A 23,037-nucleotide genomic window follows, 5' to 3' on the forward strand; every position below is an offset into this window, starting at 1 on the left:
CGACGTCAGACTTACTGGCCTATAATTTCCCGGATTACTTTTCGATCCTTTTTTAAACAATGGAACAACATGAGCTACTCTCCAATCCTCCGGCACCTCACCGGTAGACACCGACAATTTAAATATATCTGCCAGGGCCCCTGCAATTTCAACACTATTCTCCTTCAAGGTCCGAGGGAATACCCTGTCAGGTCCTGGGGATTTATCCACTTTAATTTGCCTCAAGGTAGCAAGTACCTCCTCCTTTTCAATCTGTACAGTTTCCATGATCTCACTACTTGTTTCCCTTAATTCCATAGACTTCATGCCAGTTTCTTTAGTAAATACAGACGCAAAAAACCCACTTAAGATCTCCCCCATTTCTTTTGGTTCCGCACATAGCCGACCACTCTGATGTTCAAGAGGACCAATTTTATCCCTTACAATCCTTTTACTCTTAATATATCTGTAAAAGCTCTTTGGATTATCCTTCACTTTGACTGCCAAGGCAACCTTATGTCTTCTTTTAGCCCTCCTGATTTCTTTAAGTATTTTCTTGCACTTTTTATACTCCTCAAGCACCTTATTTACTCCCTGTTTCCTATACATGTCATACAACTCTCTCTTCTTCTTTATCAGAGTTGCAATATCCCTTGAGAACCAAGGTTCCTTATTCCTATTCACTTTGCCTTTAATCTTGACAGGAACATATATTTTTCATTTTCTCATATCTAACTGCCGGTCAACCATCAGAAGAATTTAATGAAGAGTTTATTTTCTAAGGGTGCCTGGGAACAACTTCAATACAGTGTTTTTATTTTGGGGTGTGGCTGAGCTGAAAATTGCTTGAGCTGTCCCATGAATGTCTATGATGTCATCATGATTGCTGGATGAAAATACTTCCCTTGTAATCAAGCTTGACAGTCATTATTCTATTGTTTTGTCAGAAGCAACAATACTGAAGGGAATGCTATAGCAATCTTTAATTGGAAGCTAACAAAAACTTGTATTTCCTTGTCTCCAAAAGGAACTTAAAGTATATTTAAAATTGCCTTTAATTGAAGTGGACAACAGTAAATAGTTATTTAAAATACAAGATGATTCATTTCAATTGGAATGGTAAACAGAACAAAGCATTCTACTGTAAAGCAACAAAGATTGTTATTTTGAATTCATTTTGTCTCTTTTGGTATATGGACTTCTACTTTTCTGTCTTGAAATTATTCTTCTGTTCAAAACAAATGTTTATATATACATACATATACACACACATACACTACTGTCTGTTTGTTTATTTATTTATTTATTCCTTCCTTCCTTCCCTCCTTTCTTTCTTCCTTCCTTTTCCTTTTTAACCAAATAATATCTTCCCAGATGTTAATGTGCTGGCTTTAAATACAATAGAAATCTTTTTCTCTTGGCATTGTTCCTGTTAGCCCTTGGGGTGGTCTCTCATCTGCAGTGCATTAATCACAACCACTGCATAAAAAAATGGGGTGTTGGCCAGACTGGTTTCCTGTATTTGGGATATGTATAATTAACAACTAGAGGGTTTGCATTTAGGTTTGATCATCTTCTGATTGTGAAATCATGCTATTGTGCTTTGAAATGTGTTGTTAATTGAAAAAATAGTGCACACAGCTATTAGTATGATGACTCATTAGTTTCTTTGTAACTTGTGATGATATGCCTTTTCTTTAAAAAACGGTTATCAAAGGTTTAACTCATTAGGTATATGTTTCAACATGACAGCCTGTAAGAGCTTCCAAAGGGCTCTGCCTTGCAGCTGCACGGTGATAATTACTAGTCTGCCAGAATTAAGTGCATGGTGAGTTCAATTAGCAGTCCCAATTATTACTTCATCACATTGTGCAGAGTCCCTCCTTATTAACATTTGTGTGTCGATCTGGTGTACGCCCCATGCCTCAGTGAGAGCTGAAGTAAAAGTATGAGAAATTTCATCTCAAATGTAAATGAAAGCAAAATAAAGAAATCAATTTCCAACCAGCATATCAAAGCAACAGATGGCATTTCATGTCTAAAATTTAATTTGGATAATACTCTTTCTTAATATTCTTATCATTCTTTTTACATTTGCATTTCTTCTCTGTTATTACCATAAACCTCCCCTCCCTCAACTCCTTGTCACTTCTGCCTCATTTTTTTTCCATCTTCTTGTGAAAAATGAAACATTTCCCACACCTGCATGTGCATATGTTTTACAGCCAGCCACACTACATTTAATTGTATTTCATAAAATTTGAAGTAAATTAGTTGAAATTCACTTCTTAATTCAATTTTAATATGAATTTGTGTTTGCATTATTTCTCACTTTAAGGAAGACCTCAAGAAAGATATTCATGAAGAATTTATTTTCAACTTAACATAGATTAATTGTAGAACTTGTTGAAAATGTTTTAAATGTGGGTGGGAGTGGGAGGGAGGCATTCTTGTTAAGTAATGCTTTGGTAGTATGGAATAAATATTGAATAAATCTTCAAATGTTCCATTTAGGAACAATCAGTAATACAGCTTTTAAATGACTTGGAGGTTGAGGATTAAGTTGTAGTTATCCTGCTGTTTGTTGAGAGAGTCTATCCATACAACCATTACCCCCTCCCCTTCATAAGCTATGCAATATCTGCCCATGAGAATAAGCCACTGTAAAGTGCCAGCATTGTGATGCTCCCAATGTAAATTTGCTGAGAAACACTCACTGTTGAGGCCTTTGGGTATGGAGGCCATGGAAGTTGTCTTGATAAATGATATAAATGGTCCAGCACCTGGCCACGTGGTATGCCAACAACAACCTGGCCCTTAACACCCAGAAGACAAGGAGATCATTGTGGACTTCAGGCATGCTAGGAGCCACACTCCCATCTACATCAACAGAGCTGTAGTGGAGCATATATCAAGCTTCAAATTCCTTGGTGTCCACATTTCCGAGGATCTCACCTGGTCCCTGAACTCCTCCATCCTGATCAAAAAGGCGCAACAGGGCCTTTATTTCCTGCAGAGCATCAAGAAAGCTCACCTCTGTCCCAGGGTACTGATGGACTTTTACTGCTGTACCACTGAGAGCATACTCACCAACTGTATCTCAGTGTGGTATGGCAATTGTCCCGTATCGGACTGCAAAGCACTCCAGCGTGTGGTGTAAACTGCCCAGCGGATTATCTGCACCCAATTGCCCACCATTGAGAACATCTACCATAAACGCTGCCTGGGCAGGGCGAAAAGCATTATCAAGGATGCATCGCACCCTAAACAAGGACTTTTTACTCTCCTCCCATCCGGTAGGTGCTACAGGAGCCTCCGCTCCCGCACCAGCAGGCACAGGAAGAGCTTCTTCCCTGAGGCTGTGACCCTGCTGAACCTCACATAACAGTGCTAAGCAGTATCGAATCCATATTGTACTGTCTCAGTACTTTTATATTTGTGTGCTGTAGCACTTACTTATTATTCGCTGTTATTTTGTAAATAACATTATTCTTTGCATTTCTGGTTAGATGCTAACTGCATTTATTTGGCTTTGTATCTGTACTCGGCACAATGACAGTAAAGTTGAATCTAATCTAATCTAATATCAGCAGGGTAGGAGGGAAGGGGTTAAAATACAGACAGAGAAAAGAAATTGGTCCTTTACACCACATTACCTCCTATGTGGCTATGTGGTTATATAAATTATTCAGACTCAACATACTTAATAGCAATAAGATAGATTCTTCATAATAACGTCTTTCAAGAAAATGGGCCTTCTTCACGAGAAAACTTCATTTGTTCCATTTATCCTCTATCAGATATAACAGAGTATGAAAATGGAACATGTTTCCCTGAAAATCCACTGGCTGTATCAATGACAATAGCAGATATATTCACTGGAGTTTGCAGAATCTATCTGAAATTAGTGCTTCACGTGGAGTGGTGCTTGCACTTTTGCTGGTGCACGTCCTGCATCAATGTGTCACTATAGTTGAAAGATATGTATCAGAACCATTTGTGTTGAGGTGGCCTGATCCTGAAACCTTGTTGCTTTTGCCCTTCTGCAGGACTAATATGTCTAATGCTGTGCACCTATTGACATCTTTAAATTTTGCATCTCATTGTATGGTGGACCTGTCTTCAAAAGTATGTTAGGCCCCATCAAGAGAACAGGATATCTGCCTGAGAAATTATAGTTCTGAAAATATTTGTCTTGTGTGGACAGGCTGTGGTTTCAAACCTCTGTCAGGAAGACTGGAAAATTCTTGGAATGTGATAAACCTACCACAATTAGATTGTGCAGTTTTTCATCTGTGATAGGAGTTCAGAAAAGCCCCAAGGAATTCTTTATCAAGGATTGTTTGCAAGAAAAAAAATCCTTTCTTCTTGGTTTTGAGAAGTGTGAGGTAGGGTTAAAGGGAAATAAGACATTTTGTGGTAGTAGCAACTATATTTTTGTTTGTAAAGAAAGCTTATTATATATATAAAAAAAACCTTTGACTCCATCAGCCAAGAGGGATCATGGAGAATCCTCCTGAAACTTATCTGAAAGTTTGTTTCCATCATACATCTGGAATACAATAACAAGTAAACCAACATACACAATCCCAGTGCAAACTGGGGTCAAACAAGGCTATGTCATCACCACAACTCTTTTCTCAGTCATCCTCACTGCAGTGTTGTAGCTCATTTTCAGCAGGCTCCCTGTGGAGCTGATCTACAGAAATTGCTTGACATTTGTTGTCGCCATGCCAAAACCAGGGTGAGTCACAGCTGCAATATTCAAACACAACTGGAAGCCAAACTGCAGGTCATCATTCCCTGAGTTTTCAAGAGAACGAACCTCTCAGTAAATATTTGTAAGGCAATCATCCTCTAACAATGCCCCTATTGTACAAAATTACCTCTAGGCAATAAAAATCCTGGAAAACATCGATCTCTTTCCAGATCTCTGGACCATCTCTCGGCAAGAATTGATAAGAATGACAAAAGTCACTACCATCTCTGGGATACCAGTTTGAGGAAAACAGTTTTTGATATGTACAGCAATGTTATAATCTATTGGACAGCAGTGATCTCTGGCCTCCGAGTCTTTTGGAGACAAGGACCAATTATCTTCAAAGACCAGGAACTTCAAGGCAAAGTCTCCTCAGACAGCCCGCCCTATCAAGCGATCCTGCCCCACCTCTTGCAGAATCTGTGATTTCCTCACGAGCTACAACTATCACCTTTTAATCTTCAAAACTGAGGATACGCAAGGTCTCCTTAATCACAAGTGCTGCCCAAGGCAAATAAAGATAGTCTATGCAATATTGTAATATTAATGTCAACCTATTATTTAATAATTCCAGACTGATAACCCTTCATTGTTTGAAATATTAAGGAATTATAAGTTGACGTACTAAGGAGACAGCACCCTCAACTGCACACTGATGATGGCTTCTTGACTGGAGCTGAAATGCCTGTAAACATTTTGCCAAGCTTGGTGATCAACCAAACTTCCAACCCTTCATTGTTTCCAGTATTCTGTTTATGACTATCTTGAGAACAGAAAATATTGGCCATGATTCTGTATCATGGAGCAGGTCATGGTGTTTAGGGTTAAATCGCAATTGTGCATTTGTAGCATGCTACATGCTATTTGTCAAATTGAACTATGCAATACTATGTTTACTGGAAATTTGCTGAGAAGTCAATTTGTGGTCAAACTTCATGTATTATTGATTTCATGCTTGCCATAATAGATAGGGCCGTGACCAACCAACTAATGCAGAATGTGAACCAAGGAAGAGAAAAATGGCAGGAAGAATTCCCTTTTCTTTGTTTAAAGGGACTATCAATTAGTTGTACATTTGAATCAGAATCATGACATAAAATCTATAAACTACTAAAATAAATAGTGCACAAAAATATAATAAAATAGTGGTGTTCATGGGTTCATGGACTATTCAGAAATTTGTTGGTGGAGGGGAAGCAATCTTGGATCTTTATCTTGAAACTCGAGATACCTTGTTTCTGCTTTCAAAAATGTATAGCAATTTACTCTGATTTATTGCTTTCAGTGGTACTTTATTTTATTGCCTTGACTACTTATTCCACTTCATAGATGCTGCTTGGCCTGCTGAGTTCCCCCAGCATCTTGTATCTGTTGCTCAAGATTTCCAGCACCTGCAGAATCTCTTTGTGTTTTTAGCTTTTACTTAAAGCAATCAATGTGTCGCCTCCAATCCACTGTTACAGAAGTGGTAGCTAATTTGTTTGTCTGTAGTTGTTTGATTGGTAGTCATCTAATGCCACAGAACTATTGAATGGAATTCATACAAGAAAATTAGTTGACATTTACGATAGAAATTTTGTCATGAGTTGACTTAGAGTTACCTCATAAAATTTTCTCTTAGCTTTTTTTTAAATTGACGAATTTAGTCTGAAATTATTGTACGAGGAGAAATATTCCACATGCCAATTTAAAAAACGGATATGAAGTCTAATGCTAGAAGTAACGAAGAAGCAGTTTCAATCATTTTCTATGACGCCTCTAAGTCAGCTTGTTCTTAATGTTAAAATCCAAAGGCTGACAAATAATCTAAATAATTTATTTACATAAGCCATGGTTTCATCAATCATTTTTCCAGCAATAATTATTTTTTGTTTTAATACACTTTTGCTTATAATTACAAATATAAGGTTTTAGTAAGTATTTATCATTTCAGTATTTCAAATATAAGATTTAATTGTTGTGCATTTCTATTAATTATCTGATCAGGTTAATCAACTTTAATTTAAATTGTTCATGCTTTATAATGTTGTCTGTGGGTTGCTGTACAATTTATTTATCTCTCAGTATTATTCTAATTACTATTTAAATAGATTTTATTACCTTAGTCGTGTCATATTGTTTTTGAAGATAATTCTGATTACAAACTTGAAACTTTTAAATCATATATTTATTTTATAATATTCAATTGATTCCAGGTAAAAATACAGCATTACACATAATATTGTGAGTGTAAAATAACAACCCTTCAAAATAAATATTTGTTTGTTATATCACCATAGTCTAAGTGAGGACAGTGACATGTATACAAACTCTTACCATATGATTCCAATAAAAAGACATCAAAGAATTATTTCCAAGCTCTTCATTTTCCTCTGAAGCATTCCTGATTCTCAGATTATTTTTCTACCTAATTTTTCTCCTGGTTGTCCACTTAATCAAACAAAATGATTAAATGAGTGAATGTACTCAAATTAAAGATCAGAGTAAATTTATTATCAAAGTACATATATATCACCATATACAACCTTGAGATTCATTTTCTTATGGGCAGACTCAATAAATCTATAGAATAATCATAATGGAATCAATGAAAAATCGCACCAACCAGTCTGCCGGATACAACAAACTGTGCAAATAGAAAAATAAAGAAATAATAATAATAAATAATTGAGCAATAAATATCGAGAACATGAGGTGAAGACTCCTTGAAAGTGAAAGTCCATAGGTTGTGGGAAGATTTCAGTGACTGAGCAAGTGAAGTTGAGTGAAGTTTTCCCTTTTGGTTCTAGAGCCTGATGGTTGAGGGGTAATAACTGTTTCTAAACCTGGTGGTGTGAGTCCTGAGGCTCCTGTAGCTTCTTCCTGATGGCAGCAGCAAGAAGAGAGCGTGTCTTAGGTGGTGGGAGTCCCTGATGATGGATGCTGCTCTCCTGTGACAGTGTTTCATATACAGTAGCTATGTTCAATGGTGGCATGTGCTTTATCCATGATGGACTGGCCTGTATCCACTACTTTTTGTAGAAATTTCTGCTCAAGGTATTGGCGTTTCCTTACCAGGCTGTGATACAGCCAGTCAAAATACTCTCCTCTACACATCTATAAAAGTTTGCCAAATTATTGTATTGTTAAGCAGTCGAGTAAGAAAAGAACTTGTGATTTGCAATCCGTCTACAAAAAATGTGAATGTTGTCCCGTCCCTCCTTTCTTGAGGTTATTTACTGCTCTCTGGATACCAATAGATATGTTGACTGTGTAGATCTTAATAATAAATTTCAGCAGTTTCTTGACAGCATTGTGAACTACTCATATAGCTCAATATTTAAATTGACATTGTTGCTGGTTAGGAACCTGTGCCAAATTTTCTGAACAATCATCTCAACTCATAACCATTGAGGACAATTGTACTTTCTGTGCAAACATGAAGCAATATTTTAGCCAACTCAAGCAACATTAGAGTTATTCACTTATTTTCAAGAAATGGTTGTAGAAGGTTAGGGAAAAGTGAACATGTGAACAAGTTGAGAAGTTCTAAATGGGATGCAGAAGCAAAGATCCAGTCACTTGACTTATGAAGAGTTACCACATCAGAGTTCTGAAATCAAAGCTTGTTGACTGGTTTTTGACACCAATATATATCAAACCCCAGTTTTAGTGGAGAAACCTTCTTTTTCTGCTTCATCTGTCATGTCACCTGATCCACTACAGCATGGTAACTGTCACCATGGGGGAATTGACCATAATTGTGTAAAAGTGAAGATCAATGGAGCTCTCAGTGAAATATCAACATTTCAACTAAAAACCTCATGATCCTATGGAATTAGTCACAATAGTAACTCCCAAGAAACTTATTTTAAAGATTTGTTGGCGTTTTCACTAAATTCTTTTTAGTTATTGGATAGCATCCTTTGTTTTGGTCCCATTTGAATATTACTGATCCACAAATTATTCCTCCATTTAATTTTTCTCTTCATTGACCGCCTAACCAAATAAAATGATTACAATATGTCAATGCACTTATATCAGTAACCTGCGCAACAATCTAGTAAGCAAAGTATTTGTAATTGGCAATTCATATTTCCACTTTTCCATTCTTAAGTAAATACTGAGTTTATTCTAAGTACTTCCAAACTTTGTTAATTGAAATCCCTTCCGACGACAGCCATTGTAGATGGAAGATTTCATCCCAAAATATAGTTAATTACAACAGTGAATTGTGAAATTAAACTGCATTTTAATTCAATTAAACAATTGCAGATGTTGGAAATTTGAAATAAAAACTCAGCAGATTAAGTGGCATCTAAGAAAATGGTCGTGGAGCACTACTGTACAGAAACAGGCTCTTCAGCCCATCTAGTCCCTGCCAAACTGTTATTCAGCCTCATCTCATCAGCCTGCATCATAGTCCTCCATATCCCTCCCATCCATGTTCTTATCCAAACTTATCTTAAATGGTGCATTTGAGCCCATATCTACCACTTCCACTAGCAGCTTGTTCCTCACTATCAACAACTTCTGAGTGAAGAAGTTCTCCCTCAGTTTCCCTTTAAACACTTTACTTTTCACCTGTAACTTATGACCTCTAGTTCTAGTCATACCCAAATTGGAACAAACACCTGCTTGCATTAATCTTCATAATTTTGTATAATTCTGTCAGATCTCACCTCAGTCTCCTACGCTCCAGGAAATAAAGTCCTAACCTATTCAACCTTTCCCTATAAGTCAGGTCCTCAAGTGCCAGCAACATCTTTGTAAATTTTCTCTGTACTCTTTCAATCTTATTGATGTTCTTCTTATAGGTAGGTGAACAGAACTCAACACAATACTCCAAATTTGGCCTCACCAATGTCTTATACAACTTCAACATAACATTCCAGCTCATGTACTCAGTGCTCTGATTTATCAAAGCCAATGTGCCAGAAGCTCTCTTTACAACCCTATTTAGCTGTGACACCATTTTCAAGAAATTATGGATCCCTCTGTTCTACTACACTCCTCAGTACCCTACTGTTCACTACGTAAGTCCTACCCTGGTTTATCCTTCCAAAAGGCAACACCTCACAGTTGTCTGCATTAAAAATTCCATCTCCCATCAGCCCTAATCTCCTGCCTTGTCCCTGTATCCCTTCATGACCTGATCAATCAAGAACCTATTAACCTCAGCTTTAAATATACATAAAGACTTGGCTTCCACAGCTGCCTGTGGCAAAGAATTCCACAGATTCACCACCTTCTGGCTAAAGAAATTCCTCCTTATCTCTGATCTTCAACTCTCCCATCATAGTAAACATCCTCTGCATATCCACGCTATCAAGGCCTTTCACCATTCGATAGGTCTCAATGAGGGCACCCCTCAGTGTTCTGAATTCTGGTGAATACAGGCTCAGACCCATCAGCCATCCTTCATATGACAAGGCATTCAATCCTGAAATCATTTTCATGTACCTCCTTTGAACCCTCTCCAATTTCAGCACATCATTTCTAAACTAAGAGGCCCAAACCTGCTCACAGTACTCCAGATGAGGCCTCACCAGTGCTTTATAAATTTCAACATTACATTCTTGCTTTCATATTCTAGTCCTTTTTGAAGTGAAGGCTAACATTACATTTGCCTTCCTCACCACAGACTCAACCTGCAAATTAACTTTTAGGGAATCCTGGACAATGACTCCCAAGTCCCTTTGCATCTCAGTTTTTTGTATTTTCTCTCCATTTTAAAAAATAGTCGATCCTTTCATTTCTTCTACCAAAGTGCAGGAGCATACACTTCCTGACACTGTATTCCATCTGCCATTTATTTGTCCATTCTCCTAACCCAACTAAGTCCTTCTGTTGCCTCTCTACTTCCTCAAAACTACCTGCCCCTCCAGCTATCTTCATATCATCTGCAAAATTTGCAACAAAGCCCTCAATTCCAACATCTAAATCATTAACATATAACGTAAAAAGAATTGGTCCCAACACAGATTAGTGATGTAGAACACCACTAGTCATGGGCAGCTAGTCAGAAAAGGCTCCCTTTATTCCCACTGTGCCTCCTGCCAATCAACCACTGCTTTATCCATGCTAAAATCTTTACTGTAACACCATAGGCTCTTAGCTTGTTAAGTAGTTTCACTTGCAGCACCTTGTCAAAGGCCTTCTGAAAATCCAAGTACATAACATTAACTAATTCTTCTTTGTCTATCCTGCTTATTACATATTTAAAGAATTCCAACAGGTTTGTCAGGCAAGATTTTCCCTTGAGGAAACCATGCTGACTACAGCCTATTTTGTCATGTAGCTCCAAGTATCCTGAGACCTCATCCTTAATAATGGACTGCAACATCTTCCCAACCACTGAGGTCAGACTAACTGGCCTATAGTTTCCTTTTTATGCCTCTCTTCCTTCTTGAAGAGTGGAGTGACATATGCAAATTTCTAGTCTTCAGGAACCATTCCAGAATGTAGTGATTCTTGAAAGACCATTACTAATGCCTCCACGATCTCTTCAGCCATCTCATTCAGAACTTCGGGGTGTATGCCATCTGGTCCAGATGATTTAACTACTTTCAGACCTTTCAGTTTCCCAAAAACCTTTTCTCTAGTTATTGGAGCTTCACATAGTTCATGCCCCCGACACCTGAAACTTCCACCATACTGCTAGTATCTTCCACAGTGAAGAATTGAAGAATGATGCAAAATACTTCTCAGTTTGTCCACTATTTCGTTGTCCCCCATTACTACCTCCCCAGCATTGTTTTCCAGCAGTCCAATATCCACTCTCACCTCTCTTTTACACTTAATGTATCTGAAGAAACTTTTGGTATCCCCTTTAATATTATTTGCTAGCTTACTTTCGTATTTTATCTTTACCTTCTTAGTTACTTTTTTTAGTTGCCGTCTGTTGGTTTTTAAAAGCTTCCCAATCCTCTAACTTCCCATTAATCTTTGCTCTAGTATATGCACTCTTTTTGGCTTTTATATTGGCTTTCATTTCTCTTGTTACCCATGGTTGTGCCATCTTTCCTTTAGAATACTACTACTTCTTTTGGTTGTATATATCCTGTGCCTTCCAAATTGTATCCAGAAATTCCAACCATTGCTGCTCTGTTGTCATTCCTGCCAGTGTTCTTTTCCAATCAATTCTGGCTAATTCCTCCCTCATGCCTCTGTAATTCCCTTTACTAATACATCTGACTTTAGCTTCTCTTTCTCAAATGTCGGGGTGAATTCGATCATATTATGATCATATTCCTCTAAGGGTTCTTTTATCGTAGGAGCTCTAATCAATTTTGGTTCATTGTGCAACACCCAATCCAGAATAGCTGATCATGTTCACCAGATTGATTCCTGGGATGGCAGGACTTTCATATGAGGAAAGACTGGATCGACTAGGTTTATACTCGTTGGAATTTAGAGGATTGAGGGGGGATCTTAATGAAACATATAAAATCCTAAAGGGATTGGACAGACTAGATGCAGGGAGATTGTTCCCGATGTTGGGGAAGTCCAGAACGAGGGGTCACAGTTTGAGGATAAAGGGGAAGCCTTTTAGGACCGAGATGAGGAAAAACTTCTTCACACAGAGAGTGGTGAATCTGTGGAATTCTCTGCCACAGGAAACAGTTGAGGCCAGTTCATTGGCTATATTTAAGAGAGAGTTAGATATGGCCCTTGTGGCTAAAGGGATCAGGGGGTACGGAGGGAAGGCTGGTACAGGGTTCTGAATTGGATGATCAGCCATGATCATACTGAATGGCGGTGCAGGCTCGAAGGGCCGAATGGCCTACTCCTGCACCTATTTTCTATGTTTCTATGTTTCTATCATCCAGTGGGCTCAACCATGAGCTGCTCTAAAAAGCCATCTCATAGACATTCTAGAAATTACCGCTTCTATAATCCACTACCAAAATGATTTTCCCAATATACCTGCATATTGAAATCCCCCTGACTATTGTAATATTGCCCTTTTGGCATGCATTTTCTATCTCCCATTATAATTTGTAGGCAACACCCTTGCTACTGTTTGGGTGTCTGTATACAACTCCTATCAGGGTGTTTTTACCCTTGCAGTTCCTTAGATCTATCCAGAATGATTCAACACCTTCCGAGCCTATGTCAAATCTTTCTAATGATCTGATTTAATTTTTTACCAACAGAGCAACACCACCCCCTCTGAATTCCTGCCTCTTTTGATACAATGTGTATCCTTGGACATTAAACTCCTAGCTATAATTTTCAGCCATGACTCTGTGATGCCTACGACATTGTACCTGTCAATCTGCAACTGTGTTGCAAGTTCACCTACCTTATTCCATATACTGCACGCATTCAGATACAACACCTTTAGTCCTGTATTTACCCTTTTTGATATTGTCGCACCATGCTTAAATTTCTGATTCCTAACTTTGTCTGAGGTCTTACCAACATCAGCCTCACAGCCTCTCCACTAACTGTTCTGGCACTCTGTTTCCCATCCCCTGGCACCTCCAGTTTAAATCCCACCATGCAGCATTAACAAACCTTCATGCTAGTATATTAGTCCCCCTCCAATTCAGGTGCAAACCATCCCTTCTGTGCAGGTCCCACCTTCTTGGAAGACAACAATAATCCAAAAATCTTATGCCCTCTCTCTTACACGAACTCCTTAGCCATGTATTAAACTGTATACATGTCCTAGTTCTGGCCTCACTAATACATGGCATGGGGTGCAATCCTGAGATCACAACCCTGGAGGTCCTGCCCTTTAACCTAGCACCTAACTGCCTAACCTCCTTACACAGAACCTCATCACTCGTCCTACCCATGTCATTAGTACCTACATGGACCACGACTTCTGGCTGTTCACCCTCCCATTTAAGAATGCTGAGGATGCGATATGAGATATCCTGGACTCTGGCACCAGGAGGCAACATGCTATGAGGGTATCTCAATCTTGCCCGCAGAGCCTCCTGTCTATTCTCCTAGCTAACAAATACCTTATTACCACAGCGTGCTCTTCTTCCCCCTTCCCATCTGAGTCACAGAGGCAGACTCAGTGCCAGAGACCCAACCACTGTAACTTTCCTCCGTTAGGTCAACTCCCCCCCACCCCTCCAACAGTATCCAGAATGATATACCTTTTGTTGAGGGGATATCCATAGGGGCACTGGCTGCTTAAGCCCTTTCCCCTTCCTGACTGTCACCCAGGTTCCTGTGTCCTGCACTTGGGTGTAACTACCCCTCTATATGCCCTATCTATCACTCCTCCTCAACCTCTCGAATGATCCGGAGTTCATCCAGTTTCTGGCAGTTCGTTAGAAGCTGCAGCTGGATGCATTTCTCATAGTTGTAGTGGTCAGGGATACTTGAGGTCTCCCTGCCTTCCCACATCCTGCATCTACTACCATTCCCTGGCTTCTCCCATAAAGCCAATGTTGAATCCAATTTACTACCTTATCCTGTACAACAATTAACTGTACCTTCTTGACTAATCTCCCATGTGGGAACTTGTCAAAGGCCTTGCTGAAGTCCATGTAGACAACATCCACTGTCTTTCCTTCATCAGATTTGCTGGTAGCCTCCTCGAAAAACTCTGACTGGTTATTTGGGGACATCCATCCTAATTTGCCTCAGGACAGCAAACACCTCCTCTTCTATAATCCAAATATAGTCCATGCCCTCACTACCATATTGCCTCAGTTGTATAGACTCTCTGTCCATCTCCTGAGTGAATACAGTTGCAAAAAAAAAATTCATTTAATATTTCCTCTACAGTGGCATGCAAAAATTTGGGCACCCGTGGTCAAAATTTCTGTTACTGTGAATAGTTAAGTGAGTAGAAGATGAACTGATCTTCAAAAGTCATAAAGTTAAAGATGAAAAATTCTTTTCAACATTTTAAGCAAGATTAGTGTATTATTTTTGTTTCGTACAATTTTAGAGTGAGAAAAAGGAAAGGAGCACCTTGCAAAAGTTTAGGCACCCCAAGAGATTTGTGCTCTCAGATAACCTTTACCAAGGTCTCAGACCTTAATTAGCTTGTTAGGGCTATGGCTTGGTCACAGTCATCATTAGGAAAGGCTAGGTGATGCAAATTTCATAAATACCCTGACTCCTCAAACCTTGTCCCAACAATCAGCAGCTGCCTAGCACTCCAAAAATTAAAATAAATGATGCCCACAACACAGGAGAAGGCTATAAGAAGACAGCAAAGCGTTTTCAGGTAGCCGTTTCCTCAGTTTGTAATGTAATTAAGAAATGGCAGTTAACAGGAATGGTGGAGGTCAAGTTGAGCTCTGGAAGACCAAGAAACTTTCTGAGAGAACTGCTTGTAGGATTGCTAGAAAGGCAAATTAAAACCCCCATTTGACTGCAAAAGACCTTCAGGAAGATTTAGCAGACTCTGGAGTGGTGGTGCACTGTTCTACTGTACAGTGACACCTGCACAAATATGACCCTCATGGAAGAGTCATCAGAAGAAAACCTTTCCTGCGTCCTCACCACAAAATTCAGCGTCAGAAGTTTGCAAAGGAACATCTAAACAAGCCTGATGCATTTTGGAAACAAGTCCTGTGGACTGATGAAGTTAAAATAGAATATTTGGCCGCAATGAGCAAAGGTATGTTTGGAGAAAAAAGGGTGCAGAATTTCATGAAAAGAACACCTCTCCAAGGTGTTCTGCTAAGCACGGGGGTGGATCGATCATGCTTTGGGCTTGTGTTGCAGCCAGTGGCATGGGGAATGTTTCACTGGTAGAGGGAGGAATGAATTCAGTTAAATACCAACAAATTCTGGAAGCAAGCATCACACTGTCTGTAAGAAAGCCGAAGATGAAACGAGGATGACTTCTACAACAGGATAATGATCCTAAGCACGCCTCAAAATCCACAATGGACTACCTCAAGAGGTGCATGCTGAAGGTTTTGCCATGGACCATACAGTCCCCCGACCTAAACATCATCGAAGATCTGTGGATAGACTTCAAATGAGCAGTGCATGCAAGATGGCCCAAGAATCTCACAGAACTAGAAGCCTTTTGCGAGGAAGAATGGGCGAAAATTCCCCATACAAGAATTGAAAGACTCTTAGCTGGCTACAGAAAGCGTTTACAAGTTATGATACTTGCCAAAGGGGGTGTTACTAAGTACTGAGCATGCAGGGTGCCCAAACTTTTGCTTCGGGCCCTTTTCCTTTTTTGTTATTTTGAAACTGTAAAAGATGGAAATAAATAAGTAATCTTGCTTAAAATATTAAAGAAATGTATCATCTTTAACTCTATGCCTTTTGGAAATCAGGTCATCTTTTACTCGCTTAGCTATTCACAGTAACAGAAATTTTGACCAGGGGTGCCCAAACTTTTGCATGCCACTTGTATCTCTTTCCAGTCCATACTGATCTTTGTCCCTTGCTATCTTTTTGACTTTAATATATCTGAGGAAGTCCTTGAGATTCTCATTCATCTTGTGTGCCAGAGCATTCTCATGCCTTCTTTTAGCTGCCCTGATTTCCCTCTTAAGGGTTCTCTTGCATTTCTTATCTCTTCAGACATCTCATTTGTTTCTTGCTGCCTCTACCTACTATGCAATTCCTTCTTTGTAACCAGACCTCAACAGCCCTCGATTACTAAGGTTCCCTAAATCTGTTAGCCTTGTCTTTTATTCTCATAGGAACATACAAATTCTGTACACTCAATATTTCTCTTTTGAAGGCCTCCCACGTACCATGCATCCACTTGCCAGAAAACAATCTATCCCAATCCACACCTGCAAGGTTCTATCGGATGCCATCACCAATTTAGAATCTCAACCCAAGGACCAGTTCTGTCCTTCCATAATTATCTTGAAACTAATGCAATTATCACTAGGTGAAAGTGGGGTCCCCCTAGATACGCTTTTGTCATCTGCCCTGACTCGTTTCCTAATAAGAGATCCAGTCGACCACTGTTTATCAGAGCTCTATCTGTTCTTCCTTCTGAAATTTAATTTTCTCTTTTCAAGTATTCTAGATATTTAAAAGATTTGCAGTATTTTCTGTCTCAGTTCGATAGCATATAATATCCACATGACTTTCATTGAAAACTCATCACCAAAATTTGAACATTACTGTGTCCCTTCTTACTGTATGTCCAAAAGTGTTGGATTTTATATTCCTTCCCAATACAATTGCCAGTGGAAATGTGCACCTGTGATATTGACCCTGATGGAATATCTTTGGCTGGCACAATTAAATATTTGGCATGCTGCCTGAATTACTTCTTCCTGTATCTGGGAACCTGCCAGTGGGTGAACTACTGCTGGGATGTTCAGATATCTACAAGATCATGATAAAGGCAGGACAGAAAAGAAGGGAAAAAATTACAGGCTGTGATGAATTGTTCAATATTCATTTATTACCATTCCTATTCTGATTGTTTAAATATTTGCTTCTATTGTCACTGCCTTAGAACCCCATTCTGTTCCAATTCTTAGTCCTCTGGGTTGTTGAAGTGCTGACAATGGAAACTGTAATCATGTTAGAACATAAGATGAAAAACTGATCAAATGGAAGACACTCAGCTCTAGGTGGATTGTTTAACAAGATGACAATTGGTCTTTTCTGCCCTAATCCCATACTCCCAGTTCATTTACTATACAAAAATCAATTGATCTTTGATTGGTATGCAATTAACGACTGAACATAGCCCTCTGGGGTGGTAAATTTCAAAGACTCAACACCTGCTGAGTAATGAAATCTCTCCCAGTTACAATTCTATATTGACCTATTCCCTTTGATCCCTAGTTCTCGATCCTTAGCCAAGGAAACATCTGCCCTTCAAACTCTCAGAATGTATTATATATTTCACTGAAGTCACCTCACTTTGTACTAAGTTCTGAAGAACTTAGGCTACTGAAACTGTCTACATAAATAAACTTTCTGTAACTTCCAAGTTGGAGTTAAGCTTTTGAACCGCCTGTATGACCTGGCATTTTTGCAGTGGGAACTGAAGTCTCAAAGGTACAGGACGGCTACGGCATGGTGTGTATGGGCTGAATTAGATGATGGGGTGTGGGCCGTAGAGGGGAATGAGCCAGTGTTTGGCGATTCCTGGAGTGAACTTGAAGGCAATTCGATTCGGCGGAACCGAGGCGAGATGAGCAGAGATGTGCAGAGTCGAGGCGGCAAGACCCGGACCCAGGCCTGAGAGCGAGGAAAGTTCCAAAGTTTGATTTTAGCACTAAGCTGAATTGAGGTAGTATGGCACTGACCAAGATCGTTTTGAAGTGGCAGGGTCCAGGTCTGAGAGCAAGGTCTGTACGATTTAATGACCAGGCCAGGGTGCAGAGGAGATTTACCAGGATGCTACCTGGTTTAGAAAGTATGCATTATGATCAGAGATTAAGGGAGCTAGGGCTTTACTCTTTGGAGAGAAGGAGGATGAGAGGAGACATGATAGAGGTGTACAAGATAATAAGAGGAATAGATAGAGTGGATAGCCAGCGCCTCTGCCCCAGGGCACCACTGCTCAATACAAGAGGACATGGCTTTAAGGTAAGGGGTGGGAAGTTCAAGGGGGATATTAGAGGAAGGTTTTTTACTCAGAGAGTGGTTGGTGCGTGGAATGCACTGCCTGAGTCAGTGGTGGAGGCAGATACACTAGTGAAGTTTAAGAGACTATTAGACAGGTATATGGAGGAATTTAAGGTGGGGGCTTATATGGGAGGCAGGGTTTGAGGGTTGGCACAACATTGTGGGCCGAAGGGCCTGTACTGTGCTGTACTATTCTATGTTCTATGTTCTAAAAAGGATAGGGGCGGCAGGGCTGGTTCAAATTGCTGCTCTGAGGCTTACTTGTCTCTGCTCTGAACTTCAACCTGTTACTCTACGAGATTTACTCATCTTTGCACTGAGCCGTGGCCTGCAACTGTCACAGTGTGAACTCGCTTCTGTGAACTTCAGTTCTGAATGCTATTTATTTGCTTACTTTTATTGTTTGCACATTTATTTTCTTTCTTTTTATTCTCTCTGCATGTTGGGTATTTAACGGTCATTTGTTTTAATGGGTTCCATTGGGTTTCATTGTTTTGTGGCTATCTGTAAGAAGATGTATTTCAAGGTTGTATAAAGTATATATACTTTGTGTTACACGAGCGTGGCGGTGGATGAACCCACGTGCAGAACACGGGCGTGGGGGCAGAGTGTGGGGTCATTATTGCCATAGTGAGCGTGGAATCGGTTTCCAGGAGAGTCTTTACCCAAAGTCTTGGGTTTGGAGAGAATCCAGGAGCAATGCTAAATGAGGGGATTGAGGCCCAATTCCTGAGGTAAATAGTAAGGTGGGGGATCGCGAAAAGGGACCATGACACTTTGATAATAAATGTACTTTGACTTTGACTTGCCATCTCAAGAATCAGTCTTCTGCATTCCCTTTATGGCAAGTATGTCCTTTATTTAGAAAAGGAGACCAAAATCATATGCAATTCCCCAGCTGAGGTCTTCTCATTGTCCTGAAAAACTGTAGGAAAACATCTTTACTCTTGCACTTCCAAAGTAAAGGCCAACAGACCTCTTAACTTCCTAACTGCTTGCTGCACCTGCAGCTTTCAATGATTAGTGTACAAGGACAAACATCGCTTTTTGAATATTAACACATTTCAGTCTGTAACTATTTTAAAAAGATTTGGCATTTTTCTGTTTTACTGAAGTGGTTAACCTCATACTTTTTCACATTGTGCTCCATCTGCAATATCCAGCTCACTTAAATTGCTTGAAGCCTCTTTCTATTCTTGTACTCACATTCCCATTTAGTTTTGTATTGTCAGCAGATTTGAAAATACTTCCCTTAGTTGAAATCATTGATATACTTATGTACTTAAGCCCATTATTCCTACTGGGGTATAGGCCACTGACAGCAGCACACCAGCGTCCTCTGTCCTGGGCCAGTCTTTCAAGTTGTCCTCTGGTGTAACCCATTGAAGATCCTTCCTCTCCCAGGGATGAGGACTTTGGAAGTTCTATTGGCATTTCTTTAGGACTGAGTTTTACGGGATGGGGTTGCTAGCCCCACGCCCAACCCTCTTCCTTTCGCCCCTGGGCTTGGGACCATCCATGGTGGAGGTCATTGATATCAGTTGTGAGAATCTGGAGACAGTGGTACTTCATCAGTCACAGCCTGCCAACCTGAGAAAGATCTGTTTATTCTTACACTATAATTTCAATATCTCTTAATGGGTATTATTTTACAGAAATACGCCAGCTTATTTTTGGAGATTTAGTTGAGGCATCAAACAGAAGCAATGCTAGAAAACCAAAAATTTGCATGAGCAGCGTTCACCCAATCTTCCAGCTCCACTACTGAGAAAAGTGGTAGAATATAGGCAGTGCCACTTTTTCAAGCATGTTTTCTTTATCAATGGTCCACAACTTTTTTTTAATGAGGTCTTCACCATGCCATTCATATTGTGCTCAAATGTTGGACTCCAACTATAGAAGAGTCAGTGTCCTGCAGCTTCCCAGCAGTTGCACTAGGAGATCTGGCCTCAGAAACTATTCTTGGTTAGTTCTGGTGCAGTGATTTCCTTCATTTCAATGGAGTGGAATAGTTTCAGAAGACAGATAAATTTCAAGTAGCTTACCCTTTTGAATTAATCAATATTTAAATATATTTATTCTTTAATTATTGAATTCTTTAACTTTTCCCCGAAGGAGGGCAGTGGGGGTTGGAGAAGAAGGGAGAATGACTGGGGTGGGAGGGGTCTTCGATTATGCTAACTGCTTTCCCAGGGCTGCAGGAAGTGCAGACAGAGTGCATGGAGGGGAGGTTGGTTTTCATGTTGTGCTGCAGCTCTCTGTAATTTATTTTATTCTTGGGCAGTGGAGTTGCCATTCTAAGCAGTGATGCTTCCTGATCAGTATTAAGGCTTAAGAACTTCAACATACCCAGTTGAAAGTGCAGTGCTGTTTCTTAAACTTATGGTAGATGTTGTCAAAGTGGAAGTGGGGCAGAGAATTACAGTTTCAGGGATTGGAAATTCAGGGCTGCAGTTATGGACTGATCAGAGGTGTTTTGCAAAGTAGTCCCTAAATAAGCAAGTGAAAGACAATATTGTAAAACTTTGTTGGTTCATTCAATTTAAGGACCAAACAGATATGTTATTGCTTTGTACAAATTTATAAACCATTGATTTATCATTGGGGCAAAAAGCAGATAGTGGAAGGGGGGATTTGATTGATTGCAATAACAATACTGAGTTTTTATTATTTACTGACATTGTGGATCTGCATGCTTGCAAGTTCAGCTATGTATTACAGGGATGTCGTCCTTTCCTCCAGTGCCTACTCCTGTGAATCCTGTTTGCAAAAGATGGATTTCATGCTAGCAAATTGTGAAATATCAATAATTGATCTGCACCCACATCTCCTCATCAAGACAGCTTAGCCCCCACCCCCACCCCACCACTAATTTGGCCCCAATGATAAACCAGTAGTTTGCAGTTGTATCCAATATCTGTCATACGATTAAAGAACCTAGACTGGCTGGCTATTTTCTCATAGATGCAATGTATGTTTTTAACACAAATTTAAAATCACATCAAGCTGACATCTTATTTCTATGATTTTGCATATCCTTATTCACCAATATTTTAGTAAACAAGTTAAAGAAATGCATTGAAATATGGCTGGTATTGTGGCAAGTGCAGGAATCCAGCATGTTGGTCAGGGCCAGGACAATGGGTAGTTTCACAGCAGGTATCAGGGTGCCTAATTTGAGTTGGGCGTGTGGTTGGGGTATGCAACACTGGGAGTAAGGAACATGTGTAGATTTACTGCTGGAATTTTGGAGTGTTGGTAGTTGTGCTGCTTGCTGCTATGGATGGTGAGAAGAGTCAGAAGCTAATCCATCTCCTCCCTGCAAGTAAATTTAAAAAAAACTGTTTGTTTTGACAAGCTGGAACTTACACAGAAGCTGCCATGTCCTTGGTAGGTGTAGTCTCCTGTATGGCATGGCAGCAGTCTTAGACTTATCCGCATACAGGTTTCCCCCGCCATCCGAAGGTACAGCGTTCCTATGAAACGGTTCGTAAGCCGAAATGTCGTAAAGCGAAGAAGCAATTACCATTTACTTATATGGGAAAATTTTGTGAGTGTTCGCAGACCTGAAAATAACCTACCAAATCATGCCAAATAACACATAAAACTTAAAATAACAGTAACATATAGTAAAAGCAGGAATGATATGATAAATACACAGCCTATATAAAGTAGAAATACTTTTCCACAATTATTACTGAACTGTTCTCCGTAGCGAAAGAAAATCTCACGCAAGCGCTGTTGGCAAAAGCACGGTGCAAGTGCTCTCCAGTAACCTTTAAGCTATGAAGCTGCCAAATCATGCCAAATAACATGTAAAAATACACAGCCGATATAAAGTAGAATTAATGTATGTACAGTGTAGTATCACTTACTGGAATTGGGAAGACAGTGCAGAGCACACTGATGATGGTGTGTAGACTGAGTCATCGCAGGTTGGGGTGGTGCAGTGGCCCCCACCCTCCAGGCTGCCGACAGATACGTTGCTGCAAGGCATGCAGGGGTCCAGCAGTAGCCGGGAGGCATCCAGCACATCTTTAAGAAAAAAGCCAAAATAAACATGCTAATTAATTAGGTGCTGCCCGGCAAATAATTGTCGGCCCAGATCAGTGCCGATTGCCGATTGCATCTCCTTTGATCTGGGCCGACATTTACGTGTGGGGCGGCACCTAATTAATTAGCATGTTTATTTCAACTTTTTTCTTAAAAATGTGTTGTGTGCCTCCCGGCTACTGCTGCATTCTCCGCGAATTGGTGCAGTATCTGTCCGCGGCCTGGGTGTTGGGGTGGTGGGACACTGGGGTGTCATCTCGTCATCTGTTTCCATTAGAGCAGGCAGCTCATCTTCTCCTATGACTGCCCGCCTCGATGTCGAAAGTCGAGATTCGTCGTCTGCTGTGGCTGATGTGGAAGGCTTGCTTGACTGCTGAGCCTCGCGCATTTTTCTATCATACAGTTCTTTGTAAGGACGCAAACCATGTTGCAAATATCCCCTAAACCTACGTACCCTTTCAAAATTAAAGTCGTATTTTATCATTGCAGCGAAAATCTCATATAGTTGCTTCACGTTCATTTCGCTAATGAATTCGGTTTCGATTGTTATCCTTTCCTCTTCTAATTGCATCAGCTCTTCATCTATCAGTTCTTGGTCATGGGATGCCAAAACCTCTCCAACATCATCTTCTTCAGCTTCCACAAGCCAAACTCACTTAGTCCTTACTTCGTTCACCACGATCGAAACGCTTAATTGTGTCTGGTTTTACGCTAAGTGT

At 39.9% G+C, this 23,037-nt stretch overlaps 1 protein-coding gene across 1 annotated transcript in view; it reads left to right on the forward strand.

Moving 5' to 3' along the window:
• Positions 1-23,037, forward strand: part of kiaa0586 (KIAA0586 ortholog) — a 538,659-nt gene that overhangs the window by 372,822 nt on the left and 142,800 nt on the right. The window lies entirely within an intron of this gene.

The sequence above is a fragment of the Mobula hypostoma genome, chromosome 1 (genome assembly GCF_963921235.1).
Source record: "Mobula hypostoma chromosome 1, sMobHyp1.1, whole genome shotgun sequence".
Lineage (NCBI taxonomy): Eukaryota > Metazoa > Chordata > Chondrichthyes > Myliobatiformes > Myliobatidae > Mobula > Mobula hypostoma.